At 40.2% G+C, this 14,601-nt stretch overlaps 1 protein-coding gene across 2 annotated transcripts in view; it reads right to left on the bottom strand.

Annotated features, from left to right (window-relative positions):
* NBR1 (NBR1 autophagy cargo receptor) overlaps nt 1-3,246 on the bottom strand; it is a 357,560-nt gene extending 354,314 nt beyond the window's left edge. For both annotated transcript variants that reach the window (XM_053699587.1, XM_053699588.1), the window contains exon 1: nt 3,105-3,246. The gene's annotated coding sequence lies outside the window, so the exon portion shown is untranslated. The remainder of the gene's footprint in view (nt 1-3,104) is intronic.
* Nucleotides 3,247-14,601: the final 11,355 nt, after the last annotated feature.

Below are 14,601 nucleotides of genomic sequence, written 5' to 3'. Positions count from 1 at the left end.
TTATCTTGAGGGTAATCCCCTTCCCCGGTAAGCCCATGCCACTGATTAGTTTAGCCTCTCATAAGGATTTTTGTTTGTGACATCAGGAATGTGCAATGTGTGTTGTTTTTATGCAATACAGTGATATAGAGCAGTGCGGTCCATAAACAATTTTGGGGTTCCCCATAAGTTTTGATAATGTACTGTTGTTTGTGTATATAAGTGAAGAAATGTATAATAAAAAAAGATAATGCAAAAGCATTTAGTTTGGAATTAAAATAAGTAGATCTTTTTGACAAATTTCAAGGGTTGGTTACATTTTGTTCCCCTTGCATCATCTGACAGCCATCAGCCAGTCACAAAATACATATACAAATGTTCCATGTTTTTGCACATGCTTAGTAGAAAGCTGGTGCCTCAGAAGCTCTGATAAAGAGCAGATTATTCTTCTTTTTCTTCTTTTATTTCCCTTTAAAAAGGGACATTGTGCACTAGATTTTTCTTTGCATAAATGATTTGTAGATTATGCATTTATATAGCCTATCTGGGGGTGTTTTTGTAAAAATGTTTAGTTTTGCTTATTTTAAAACAACATTTTGCTGATTTTCAGACTCCTAACCAAGCCACAACGTTTTAAAATGTATACTGATGTATACAGACTTCAGACTGCTTCTGTTTGTATAGTGGGTCTTTTTCATATGCAGTGGAAGGGGGAGGGTCTGCTATCAGACCCTTTAAGAGGGTGTCCCTGCTTCACGGTGCTAAATTGGGAGCTTATAAGTAAGTTTTTAAAGGGTTTTATACTGGATTTTTATATCAGTATGTGCATATTATTCTTTATAGTAGTGTCTATTACATGCAGTTAAATGAAAATTGGTGAATACTGTCCCTTTAAAACTGTTGACTATTAAAAAGACAGAATGTCACTGACACTGAATTGCAACTTCATAGAAACAAAGCAGCTTGTTTGCTTAAGTGCTGCTTTATTTATGAAGACAATTATTATTTAGTTAAATAAACTTTCCCACCCTACCAACCAACTGACCATAACTATACTCCAATAAGGATAAAATACCAAACCATAAAACACATTTCTGGTAAAAAAAATGATCATGCACATATACTGGAGACTTCTCATGCACATAGACTGTAGCTTGTGTCTAGACTCACTCACAATTTAAACATTTTGACATATACTAGGACATCCTATGTGATATACCAATAATGGCGTGGAAAAGCTCCATTTCTGTCTGAGCAGACCAGGGTAACAGTTGTGTGATGGTTTTATGTTGCAGAAATAAAAGATACAAAATTAATATTTGCTACAATAAATAATTAAAATCTTTGAGTATTTTGTAGTTTTGGTTAAGTTTAGGTTGATTGTTGAAATGCTAAAATGATATAATAATAAAAAAAGTTTTATGGCCTTTATGACTGGCAGGATATATCTGTTAAGCAGAACGCATACTGAAGTGTCCATTTCTCACTGATTGATAGCAAAAACAATGTCCTGCAGATGGTAAGCTATTCATAGCAGGACCCTCCTCCTCTTTTACTGATTTTATCATGTTTAATGTAACAGTTTTTTTCTTGTTGTCCACAAACCAGTGTCATTATGAAGCTTATTCATAGAAGCCAGTGCTAAAGAATTTGGAGGTGCATTACAAATAAAATATTTATACTACTACTACTAATAATAATAAAAATGCCAAAGTCTCAAATATTCATTACAAAAAAAAATATTTACAGGAAGGAAAAAAAAAAAAAATTCATGGCCCTTTAATACATTTTAGAATGTAATCAAGATTACAAGATCAGCAACAAACAATTCTATATCCTACAATATGTATGCAAAACACACACACACAAAAGGGATTGTTCACTTTTCATATCATTAAAATGTAATTTGTACCCATGGACAGGTATTGGCATTTCATCCAAAAAAAAAAGCTTATTGATGTTAGTCAATGAGACAGTCAATGAAACTTCCAAATTATACGAGACAGGATGATATTTGTTTGACACATAATTACATACTAGTTGTGACAAAGAAAAAAACAAGGGACCAATAACTGACTCATAACAGTAAGAATAATTAGAAACACATTTGCACTAACGGTTTTACAAGTCACCGACTTTAGTACACGTCATATTGTCTCGTTTTATTAGTAATAGCATGAAGCAATCCAGAAAGCAGGCACAGAAAAAAAAACACTGACATAAAGTTCCATTACAAAAGTAAACAATAACACAGTAAAGAGTGAGGGGCTAAAAATAAAGGACGAGGTTCATAGTTATAGCAGAAATTTCAATTGAATAATTACAGACCCCGCAGTCTTCTGGGTTGTGCATAGTAAGGAGAAATGTCAGAGTGATTTAGTTGGTTTTTTGTAAGAGAATTTAATTTAACTCAGCACAATGAGAGTATAGTGTAATAAATTCTATTTCCTGTAGCACATATATACAGTGTGATACATTTTATTTGACCAACAACATATTTTAGGTTCTACTTTCGAGGTTTCCTTACTCCTTCATGTCTGAAGCAGTATGCAAAGTATTTTATATACAGACACATTGAGGATATCTATATATGCCCCATCTACACGTATTTTAAACATAGTGTCTGCTCTGACAGATGGTGCTTCCTTGTATCACGTCACCCGTGACTCAGTTTACATCATGCGAGCCACAAGAGGCTATCTGAGGAAACTCCATAGTGCAGGAAGCATAGCTAGATGATAACCTCTATATGTCCATGCACAGTAAAACTTCTTAATCAAAAGTCATTTTGCTAAAAGGCATCGAAACAGTTCCTAAATTCAGATATTAAATGCACTACTTTTGGCTTTATTATCCATTTAAGAAGAAAGGAAACTCTAAATAGATTGTGGTATAAGAAACATTTTAGTCAAATAAAAGGAATCACTACTTGCTACAACTAGCATATAGAGGTATGGGTACGCTCATTATTCACCTATGTGCCTACGTTTCTATAAACAAGGCTGCACGCACGAATAAATATACCTGCATATACGCTAAGCTTCATATATAAAAGCCTATCTAGTTGGCTAGTGTATCAGTACAAACCGGGCTACCAATCCCACCCCCTTCACCAAACAGCTCACCTCTGGCCTCACACCTCCGTTCTCCCTGAGCTGATCTTGTTGTGTTACAACATGGCGAGCTGACGTTCTTGCAGTCCATTGAGGGAGCTCAACGATTGGTTGCGGGTCGTGTCACAGAGCCAAACTAAGTAGCGGATTGGAGGAGAAGTGAACCAAGGCGACAGAGATTTCTGTCCCATGACTCTTCCTGTAAACAAGGAGGTGTGTCCTCACGGCAAAAAAATAATACAAAATAAAAGAAACCAACTTAGATACCGCGTTAACGGGGGTATTTGTTGAAATATCTGTCAAGCCATGATATTTTACTATATGAAGCTTGATCCCAAAGCTTTACAAGCGTTACAAATGGCAACCTATGATAGCGTATGTAATCTGTATGCAGTCTTCTAGGGAACGCCTCCTATTTTGGATGCAAGTGAAGTGGTTGGTACTTTATAAAGCATACAGTTTGGTATTTATAAAAATGGTTTCCACGCTTATCTAATAGGTCAAAATATAAGGTATACTTTATTGAGAATAAGTAGTTTAATCTGTTTGATCATACACAGGTAGAGATATATCTTAGCCTTTTTATTCATGTATTTATAACCCCTAGCAGCAATACACTTACTCGTCCCAAGTGACCGAGTTCTAGAGGAACTACAAAGAAATTTCTTGATTACATACATTATTTACAAGTTTATTAGAACTTATTTTCAAGCTGCTCAAAGGCTTCATATACTCAGGAAGACAGTTGATAACATATTTCATTCAAAGTTGCTGCAGTAACACAGCTCTCTCCCAATTTCTGTTTTCGCTTCTTGTTTACATAACTCTTCTAAAGCCACTACTGCAATATTGACATACTCAGTATAGGTGGAAGTTAACCTTTTAATGCCGTTCTATTCCGTCATAATTACACTGGGCTTTAGGGCCGTTATGACGGAATAGAACGTCATAGCCAACGGCTGTCCTGAAGCCTTCTGTGCGTCCAGGATTTGATCGTGGTCTGGAGGGCGTTCCTAGGGTTGTAGGGACGCCCCCCAGACGCGATCCAATAATTGAAATCTCGCGATCGTGTGCACGATCACGTGGTTTTAAATTGTCTACATCGGAACAGTTGTTCCGATGTAGACACTTTAACCCAGTCATGAAAGGGTTAAGAAAATTCCCTCTACATGCACATTTAAATGATACAGTGTTCACTCTTAAAAGGACACTAAAATCAATTTTTTTTTCTTTCGTGATTCAGATAGAGCATGCAATTTTAAGCATTTTTCTATTTTACTCCTATTATCAATTTTTCTTCGTTCTCTTGCTATCTTTATTTGAAAAATAAGGCATCTAAGCTAAGGAGCCAGCCAATTTTTGGTTAAAACCCCTGGACAGCACTTGTTTATTGGTAGGTAAATTTATCCACCAATCAGCAAGAACAACCCAGGTTGTTCACAAAAATGGGTCAGCATCTAAACTTTCATTCTTGCTTTTCAAATAAAGATACAAAGAGAATTAAGAAAATTTGATAATAGGAGTAAAATAGAAAACTGCATGCTCTATCTGAATCACGAAAGAAAAAATTTGGGTTCAGTTTCCCTTTAATCCCTTAATAACCACAGCACTTTTCCATTTTCTGTCCGTTTGGGACCAAGGCTATTTTTACATTTTTGCAGTATTTGTGTTTAGCTGTAATTTTCCTCTTACTTATTTACTGTACTCACACATATTATACACCGTTATTCTCGCCATTAAATGGACTTTCTAAAGATATAATTATTTTCATCATATCCTATAATTTACTATAAAAAAAAATATGAGGAGGACTTCCGGTGGGCGGACCTAGAAGATGGCAGCAAGAACCCTTAGCTCTGCAGAAACCCTCATTTAATATCTGCAAATTTGCCTTTTTCTACGCCATCTGCACATCACTTGACAGGCAAGCTGTCCGTGGATCTTCAGCAGATAGAGGCCTCTCAATCGCTTCTCCCCTGGAAGTCAGTTGACTAAATTAAAATCCTTAAGGGATTGTTACTATGCACAGACTCTTCGATACTGCTCCAATGAATACCGCTATGCTAACTAAAGATAGCCAGGTACAGAACATACTCTCTACTCTGAAAACCCTTCTTTTTCCAGCATTCACTAGCCTGGAAGCAGCCATGCAGCGCTTATTGATTGAGATGCAGGCTTCTAAGCCGCCATCTTTATTGGCTGCACGTCATCATCTCCCAGAGGCTCGGCAGCGCAGAGACGATTCGGCTAAAAAACAGACACTTACGAACCTAGAGCAAGACAGGCAAGAAGTGGAAGCTGCCGCAGGGTTCTTTAACAAAATGAGACTACCTATTGCCTTTGGTAAGCAAATAACTGAAAGCTTACACGGCGAAATCGTGACTCACCATGGAGGACGGCATGTCTGGCGGAAAGATGGCGATCTGCAAAAAACGGATATGGCTTTACTTTCTCTGCATATGCGACCCCCATACCACCAGCTTGCCTTAATCCGTGAGCCCTTCACTGCTCCATATAGACTCACAGCTGCATACAGTGACAGACACGATCACTGCATGCTCCAACCCGTGGCGGATGAGCTTCCGGATCTGAATAAGGTGCACCTGAACAGGAAAATATGTGGTGTGAGTGTGCGGGGCTCCTGCGGCTGTCGTCCCATGCAAGTAAGCTGCATTCTTCTGAGATGTGGTTGCCTCATCGCGATTTGTGTGGGAATCGGGTAATTCATTTACTTAAACCTGCACCTAGGGCCGGGTCACAGCTCGCCCGTGACTTTTGCTGGCTAATGGCACCTTCAGATGCTAGATATGCGGCTGCATGGCGGAGGCATTGTATTACCTGCCTGGCTATGGGAGCTGAATAAACTGTAACCCTGTTTGTTATGTCGTAGGGGGCTCGCTCTAACTACTCTGGCAAAAGTTTGGGTTCTTTATTGTGTAATCCTACAATATCTGCTCTTACTAGTTGAGACGTTGGCTGAATAACTTTAACACATAATATTAACATGTCAGACGTTGTTACTGCAATTCAATGTGTATTGTTTTATTTTGTTTACCTACTGTACTGGGGTTATAAAATTGGGACCTAATGGCCCTTTCCTTTTAAATACTGATATGTATTGATACTGTTTTTTGTTATAGCCCTCTTAACCAACTAGGTTTTAGTATGTTATTGCTTTAATCTACCTTGCCCTAACAATCCCCCCACTATTCATAAGGTACTTGCCCGATGGAAGGGATGCATATGCATTGTTATAAAGCTTTATCTTTGCCCTGGTTTCGGGAGATATCCCCATCTCCTGTATAAGACATACATATCAGCTACTGTATCATTTGCCATAACTGAGGGCCATATGTATACCCCATATATATCTGTATATATTAACGTTTGCTGTATTTGCTTCTGTTAGCTGCCCATACACCACAATACTGTCAGTCTTGACATATTCAATATCAAATATCTGGATATATCAACCACATTTCTGGAGGGATTACTATAACCTGCTATATGGTTCAATCAGTGTTTTTTTTGTTTTGTTTTTGGTGGGTGTGCTGGCGTTTAGGACTGAGAATGCCCAGATTCATTTTATTTTACCTCTCCAGTAGTATGCTTCTAACAACACATGGGGAACAATCTTATATGTGCTTGGTTAAATTTTATTACAACTTGAGGCAAAAGGCCAACTGATCCTATTGTAACTAATAACTCCCTGCTATATTGCACACTTACACGGAGAGTACTGGGGCTACTACACTAATCTTCTTTATTGGTGTATTACCATGTGCAATTAGCTCAAATACTGTGGCTCAAGACGGCTTTAGATTCACTTGTAAATTATATTGCATTTTTGCCATGCCGGGCAACGTATTCATTTACTTATATTATCTTTACCTAGTTAAGAGCCATATAACTAAGATCATATCTCGCTATAGCACTGGCACACTCACTCTTAAGTTTACTTGGGCATTGTTGTGTTTAGTTTAGTTTAGTTTAATGGTTAGTTTAGTAAATTTAGTAAAAATGAGAGAGTTCAGGCAACAGATATTGATGAAATCTTGGTGAAAATATGCTATGAAAATATGCTGTACTTATACTGAGTACTCAGGTGTAAACGCCTGTTTTATACTCTAATTTTGCACTGCTCAGGATGTTTAAAATCTTGGAATTAATTTAGTTAATTTGTATCTGCTGTATACACCTTTCAAACAAAACTCCTATTGTAACTCCGACAAATTATAGATCATGTGTGTGTAGTTGTTTACCTGTTGTATGCCTGAACTCTCTTCAATAAAAAGAATTAAAAAAAAAAAAAAAAAAAAAATATGAGGAAAAAAACACACTTTTTCTAACTTTGACCCCCAAAATCTGTTACACATCTACAACCACCAAAAAACACCCATGCTAAATAGTTTCTAAATGTTGTCCTGAGTTTAGAAATACCCAATGTTTACATGTTCTTTGCTTTTTTTGCAAGTTATAGGGCAATAAATACAAGTAGCACTTTGCTATTTCCAAACCACTTTTTTTTTCTAAATTAACACTAGTTACATTGGAACACTGATATCTTTCAGGAATCCCTGAATATTTCTTGATATGTATATATTTTTTTTTAGAAGACATCCCAAAATATTGATCTAGGCCCATTTTCGTATATTTCATGCCATCATTTCACCGCCAAATGCGATCAAATAAAAAAAATTGTTCACTTTTTCACAAACTTTAGGTTTCTCACTGAAATTATTTACAAACAGCTTGTGCAATTATGGCACAAATGGTTGTAAATGCTTCTCTGGGATCCCCTTTGTTCAGAAATACCAGACATTTATGGTTTTGGCGTTGCTTTTTGGTAATTAGAAGGCCGCTAAATGCCACTGCGCATCACACGTGTATTATGTCTAGCAGTGAAGAAGTTAATTAGGGAGCTTGCAGTGTTAATTTTAGCTTTAGTGTAGAGATCAGCCTCCCACCTGACACATCAGACCCCCTGATCCCTCCCAAACAGCTCTCTTCCCTTCCCCACCCCACAATTGTTCCCGCCATCTTAAGTACTGGCAGAAAGTCCCACCAGTACTAAAATAAAAGGTGTTTTGTTTTTTTTAATCATTCTGCTGTGTAGGATCCCCCCTTAGCCCCCAACCTCCCTTACCCCCTGATAGACTTCTATCAGCCAATCAAAATTAAGGTTGAAAAAATCCTATTGGCTGATGCAATCAGCCAATAGGATTTAGCTCACATTCTATTAGCTGATTGGAACAGCAAATAGAATGTGAGCTCAATCCTATTGGCTGATTTACTGCCAAATAAAAATAAACCCTAAGCTAGATACAATGTAACTATTAATTATATTGTAGCTAGCTTAGGTTTTATTTTACAGGTAAGTATTTAGTTTTAAATAGGAATTATTTAGGTATTAATAGTAGTTTTTATTTAGATTTATTTTAATTATATTTAAGTTAGAGGGTGTTAGGGTTAGGGTTAGACTTAGGTTTAGGGGTTAATAAATTTAGTATAGTGGCGGCGACGTTGGGGCGGCAGATTAGGGGTTAATACCATTATGTAGGTGTCGGCGATGTTAGGGGCAGCAGATTAGGGGTTAATAAGTATAATGTAAGTGGCGGCGATGTCCGTAGCGGCAGATTAGGGGTTAATAAGTATAATGTAGGTGGCAGCGATGTTGTGGTCAGCAGATTAGGGGTTAATAAGTATAATGTAGGTGTCGACGATGTCGGAGGCAGCAGATTATGAGTTAATAAGTATAATGTAGGTGTCGGCGATGTTGGGAGCAGCAGATTAGGGGTTAATAAGTATAATGTAGGTGTCGGCGATGTCAGAGACAGCAGATTAGGGGTTAATAAGTGTAAGATTAGGGGTGTTTAGACTCAGGGTTCATGTTAGGGTGTTAGGTGTAAACATAAAATGTGTTTCCCCATAGGAATCAATGGGACTGCGTTACTGAGTTTTTTTTGTTTTGTTTTGTTTTTTTAAAACAAGCTTTATTAAATAAAACATATAAAGATACAGAGTCACAAAATAAAAATATATGATTGTACATAATTGAAATGGCATGAAGACGCGTGGCACACGCGCCCTCAGCAACGAGTGTGGTATGTGATAGAAGGCTTGCATTTTTTCTTTTTTTTTAACATAAATTGAAACAAACATTCTGTAAAACATTGTGGGTTAAGTTAGCGCACACACATAATTTGGCAGTGCACCGTAGGTATTAAAAGAGCGGGAACTGAGGAAGGAGAAGTAGGATAAGAAGAGAGGCACAGAAGGAAGGAGGGAGAGGGAAAAAAAAACAAAAAAAAACCTGGTAATGGGTTGGGAAGAACCCTTAATAGGTTGGCTCAACTTTTTTAGGAGGATTTGGCTTTTGACAGGAAACACGGGGTATCCACCATCATCCTCACGCAGGGGCAGAGTTCCAGGCAGCCATCATCATTTCAAACTTAGGCAGTTGTTTACTTTTAAAATAGTGTACTTTTTCCAAGAGCAGAAGCTCATCTACAGAGGAGCACCAGTCCTCCAGGGATGGCACCTCCACAGATTTCCATAGTTTAGGGATGAGTCTCTTGGCTCCAGTCAGCATTAGCAGGAGAAGAGCCCGACCGTGACTTGTCACAATCTTAGGTAGGTTCAGAAACAGCAGGGTTTCTAGAGAAAGTGCGATATTTGTTTCCAGCTTAGTGGAGATCTCCTCTATCACTTTCGACCAGAAGTTGGTTAATTTAGGGCAGTCCCACCATATATGAGAGAGTGTGCCCTGTGCTCCGCAGCCCCTCCAGCAAGCTGCGTTACCCGTGGGAAAAAGCTGGTGTAACCTGGCCGGCGTGTAGTACCACCGAGTGTGGAGTTTAAGCTGAATTTCTTGTACTCTGGCTGACGCAGATGAGCGTCTGACCAGTTCGAAAGACTTAAACCAATCTTCCTCCTCTATTGTGTTATTAAATTCTTTGTTCCAGGCCCTCGTGTATGAAGGTAACTGTGTATCTGGAGGGATAAGGAGGAGTTTGTAAATCTTCGAGATCAACCTCCTAGGGGGGCTGATAGACGTGCACAAAGACTCAAAGGGAGTCAGTTCCCTGACGAAATTGTTTTTTTGTTTATGTGATGTGAGGAAGTGTGAGAGTTGATGGTATCTAAGCCAGGAGGAGAAAATGTAACCTACTTGTTCTTGCATTTGTTGTTGAGATTTAAGCCTGCCCTCTGCTAGTGCAAAATGTAAGACACCATCTCTTAGACTGTAAGGGGAATATTCACGCCTGCTCAGATTGTAGTATGGAGTGTCAGGGTTTTCTAGTATGGGGATCATTGGTGAGCAGATGGAGGAGATGTGAGTACTTGTAGCTAAAAGCCTGTCCCATGTAAGAAGGGTTTCTAGCATAAGGTGGTATTTTTGAATTATTTTGGGGCGTTTTGAAGCCGATATCCAAGCCAGGATGCTAACATTATTTAACTGGAGAATCTGTCCATCTAGCCTGACCCACTGCTTTTGAGTAGTGTTTTGCGACCACTCCACTAGTCTCTGTAATATTATGGCTTTTCTATACAAAGTCAAGTCTGGGAAGCCCAGGCCCCCCCTGTCCCGTGGTAGATATAGTGTCTTTCTAGGGATTCTCGGTCTAGTCCCAGTCCAGATGAATTGTTCAATTGTCCTCTGCAGCTGGGGTAGAAAGTCAGTCGGTAAGTGAACAGGGACGGTCTGCATTACATAGAGAATTCGAGGCAATATGTTCATCTTAATGAGGCCAATTTTCCCCAACCAGGACAGCGATTTATTTTTCCAGGATGATAGATCGTTAATAATTTCTCTTCTCAGGGGTAGATAGTTATTTCTGAAAATATCTGAGGGGTCCGCTGACAGGAATATACCGAGATATTTCAGCTTAGTGGCAGCTGTAGGGACCTTGTATTCGGTCTCTAGGAGGCGAATATGATCTACAGGGGCATTTATGTTAAGGAGTTCTGATTTTGATAAGTTTAGGTGGAAGTTAGACAACGCACCATATTCATCTAGCTCCTTCAGGAGCTGAGGGATAGAGGTGTCCACATTCGTTAGAGTGTAGAGGACATCGTCGGCATAGAGAGCCTGTTTATATTCCTCCCGACCCACCATCACCCCTTTAATGTATGGGTTGTTTCTCACCTTCTGAGCCAGGGCCTCAATAGAGAGGGCAAAAAGCAGGGGGGAAAGAGGGTTCCCTGTCGAGTGCCGTTTGAAATGCTAAATTTGTCAGACAGGGTGCCATTGATTCTAATTCGCGCCTTGGGGGCAGAGAATAATGAGAAGGTCATATTAATAAAGGCCTGTCCGAAATTCATAACCTTCATGACCTGACGCAGGAAGAGCCAGTCGACACGGTCGAAGGCCTTCTCTGCATCCGTCGAGAAGAGTGCCATAGGCACTCTCTCGGATTGGGCAAAATTTATCAGCTGGAATATTTTGTTGGTATTATCTCTGGCCTCTCTTCCGGGCACAAAGCCCACCTGATCGGTTTCGATAAGACTAGGGAGGTACCTGTTAAGCCGTGTAGCCAGGATTTTAGCAAATATTTTGATGTCTAAGTTCAGTAAAGAGATAGGTCTAAAGTTCGCAGGAGAAGTTGGGGGTTTACCGGGTTTAGGGATGACAGTGATATGTGCCTCGAGCAGTGAACTAGACATAACGGGGTCGTCTATAAGATTGTTGAAGAGAGTAAGCATCATAGGGCCTAGGGTTTTTTGAAAAAGTTTATAGTATTTAAGAGAAAAGCCGTCCGGGCCTGGGGATTTGCCACTGGGAGAGTGTTTTAGAGCTTGAGATAGCTCATCTATGGTGATTGGGTTGTCGAGGCTATTTTTTTGGTCTGAGTCTAATTGCGGTAGGTTCAAGGTTGAAAGGTACTGGTGTATTATTGCACTTCTAGTCATGGTATCGTCGGGGAGCCCCATACGTTTAGACTGATTTGGTAGGTTATATAGCCCTTTGTAATAGGTGTGAAAGGAGCCCGCAATTTGCTTACTACTTTTTAATATTGTGCCGTCTGGGTTTATTATGTGGTGGACATATGTCTTGAGCTGCTTCCTGCGGACAGCCCTGGCTAGCAATTTTCCAGGTCTGTTTCCACCCTCGTAGTATCTTTGTTTTATCGCGAGGGGCCGACGTTGGTAAGCCTCGAGCTGGTGGAGGTCCAGGTCTTTCCTAGCCCTCTCTAGTTTATATTTGGTCTCTACGTCTAGTGGATTCTCCTTGTGTATGGTTTCTAATTGGGTTATTCTAAGAGGTGGGTGAGTTTCAGTCTATGTTGCTTATTAAGGCACGCCTTATGTTTGAGGAATTCGCCTCTTATAACACATTTGTGTGCCTCCCAGAAGTGTACTATTGACGTGTGTGAGGGGTCGTTATGCTGTAAGTAATCAGTCATGGATTTTTGAATTTCAGAAGTGATTAGAGGGTTGTCCAGTAGGCTGTCGTCGAGTCTCCAGACATAGGTCGTGGGGGGTATACCAGGCCATTGTATTATACATGTGATCGGTGCATGGTCCGACCAGGTTATTGGGCCTATTGAGCAGGAAGTGACCATGTCAAGTCCAGATGCATCCGTAAGGAAGTAGTCTATTCTGGAGTATTTGTTGTGCGGGGGAGAGTAATAGGTATAGTCTCTCCCTGACGGGTGTAGGGATCTCCAGATGTCGTGAAGCAAAAGGCTAGTGATCGTTGATTTAACAGATTTAATTATTTTTGTGGGGGTACTGGTCAAACCATTGGACGCGTCCAGTGAGGCGTCCATGGTAATGTTAAAGCCTCCAGAAAGAAATATTGGGCCCTTGGCCAGGTCAAGGAGGAGCTTTGATATTTTAGCCATAAATAGATGTTGGTCATTGTTTGGGCAATATATGGTGGCTAGGGTAATTGGGTGATCATATAGCTGCCCTGTGATTATCAGGTATCTGCCGTCTGGATCCTTTTCTACATGTGCAATCTTTAAAGGTACAGAGTGGTGTAGCACTATGCCCACCCCGCCTTTTTTTGAAGAGCCGGATGCGAAAATCGCATTAGGGTAAAGAGTGTTAAACCATCTGGGTTCTCTGCCCCTGCGAAAGTGAGTCTCCTGAAAGAAGAGGATGTGACTATGTAATTCCTTAAGGGCATTGAAGGCTATTGAGCGCTTACCTGGATTATTTAACCCTTTAGCATTGATTGTGGTTAGGGTTAAACCATGTGAGCCGAATCTGCTGTGTTGATGGTTCATACTGCAGGGATGGAGGGGGGGGAAGAAAAAAAAATAAATAAAAGGGAGGGAGGGAGGGAAAGGGTAAGGGCTAGGGGCTTAAGAGAAAAGAAGCAGGGGGAGGATAAAAGGAAGGGGGAGGGTGGGGAGAGAAAATGGACAAGGTTGGTGCACTAGCAAACCAAAAAGTGAAACACTGCAGGTTATACACTGCTGAAAGAAATGTTAAGTACTGTGTGTTATCACAAACTCCAAAAGATAAACAGAAAACAAATAAAGTCAATTGGGGTAATAACCCCCAGGCAATAACTACGTTTGAAATATAGCAAAAACTCTTGGTGGTTGTAAGGCCACTTAGTCAAGAGTCAGTGGAATTTTAGGCATTAAGGGAAGGGAAGAAGAGGGGAGGGGTTCACAGGGGGGGTGTAATAGCTGTAAGGGCACTCTGCAGGAGGAGGGGGTTAGAAACTGCTTGCAGGCAGGTAGACAGTTTTACATAGTTTGGGGGGGAGGGGGCTGGGCACCCTAGGTGAAAGTAAGTAACTACAATATTGCAAACAACAACCTGTAAATATAAACGAGAAAACAGTTAAGCATACAAGGCAGTCAACATTGGTCATAAAAGCATTCAGTGAGTAAACAAGGTAAAAGTTATTATCTGAGAGTTGATTTGCTCGACGTGTTCTCTGATAGTCCAAGTCTCTAGATTTACCACTCACTCACTGACCTAAACAATTCCCGTGGTAGCCACCACCCTACTCCCCTCCCCCCAACAAAACATGCAAACAATAAACCCCAACACCTAAACAAACTACAGGATCAAGACATCTTAGGGCGCGCATGGCTGCGTCAGCGCCCTACAAGGCCAAAGCCCGAGGCAAATGTATCTATAGCCATAAAAGGATACTAAAGCTGCATGTCCAGAAAGGAAGCCGCAGAACCAGCTCCCCAGGGCCCTCTACATTTCCGTGAGTCTTGTCATGTTGCTGAATTGGAGGGGACAGACGGGCCAGCCTGCTGGTGATGAGGATCACTGATGGAGAGGCTATCATAAAAGGCCTGAACCTCCATTCCTGCTTTAAATATGGCGGTCTTGTTGTTATTGGACGCCACTATTGATACAGGGAATCCCCAGCGATAAGGGATCTTGTGAGCTCTCAGGTTAGCTGTAATGTGGCTCAGCTCCCTTCTCCTTTGCAAAGTCATTGGCGATAGGTCAGAGAAGATCTGTAATTCCTCACCCGCATGTTGTACCGGGTGTTTGATACGTGCTTGCTTGAGTATCTCTTCCTTAT

This window comes from Bombina bombina, chromosome 1 (genome assembly GCF_027579735.1).
Source record: "Bombina bombina isolate aBomBom1 chromosome 1, aBomBom1.pri, whole genome shotgun sequence".
NCBI classification, from domain to species: domain Eukaryota; kingdom Metazoa; phylum Chordata; class Amphibia; order Anura; family Bombinatoridae; genus Bombina; species Bombina bombina.
This window is presented reverse-complemented; position numbering and strand designations above follow the sequence as displayed.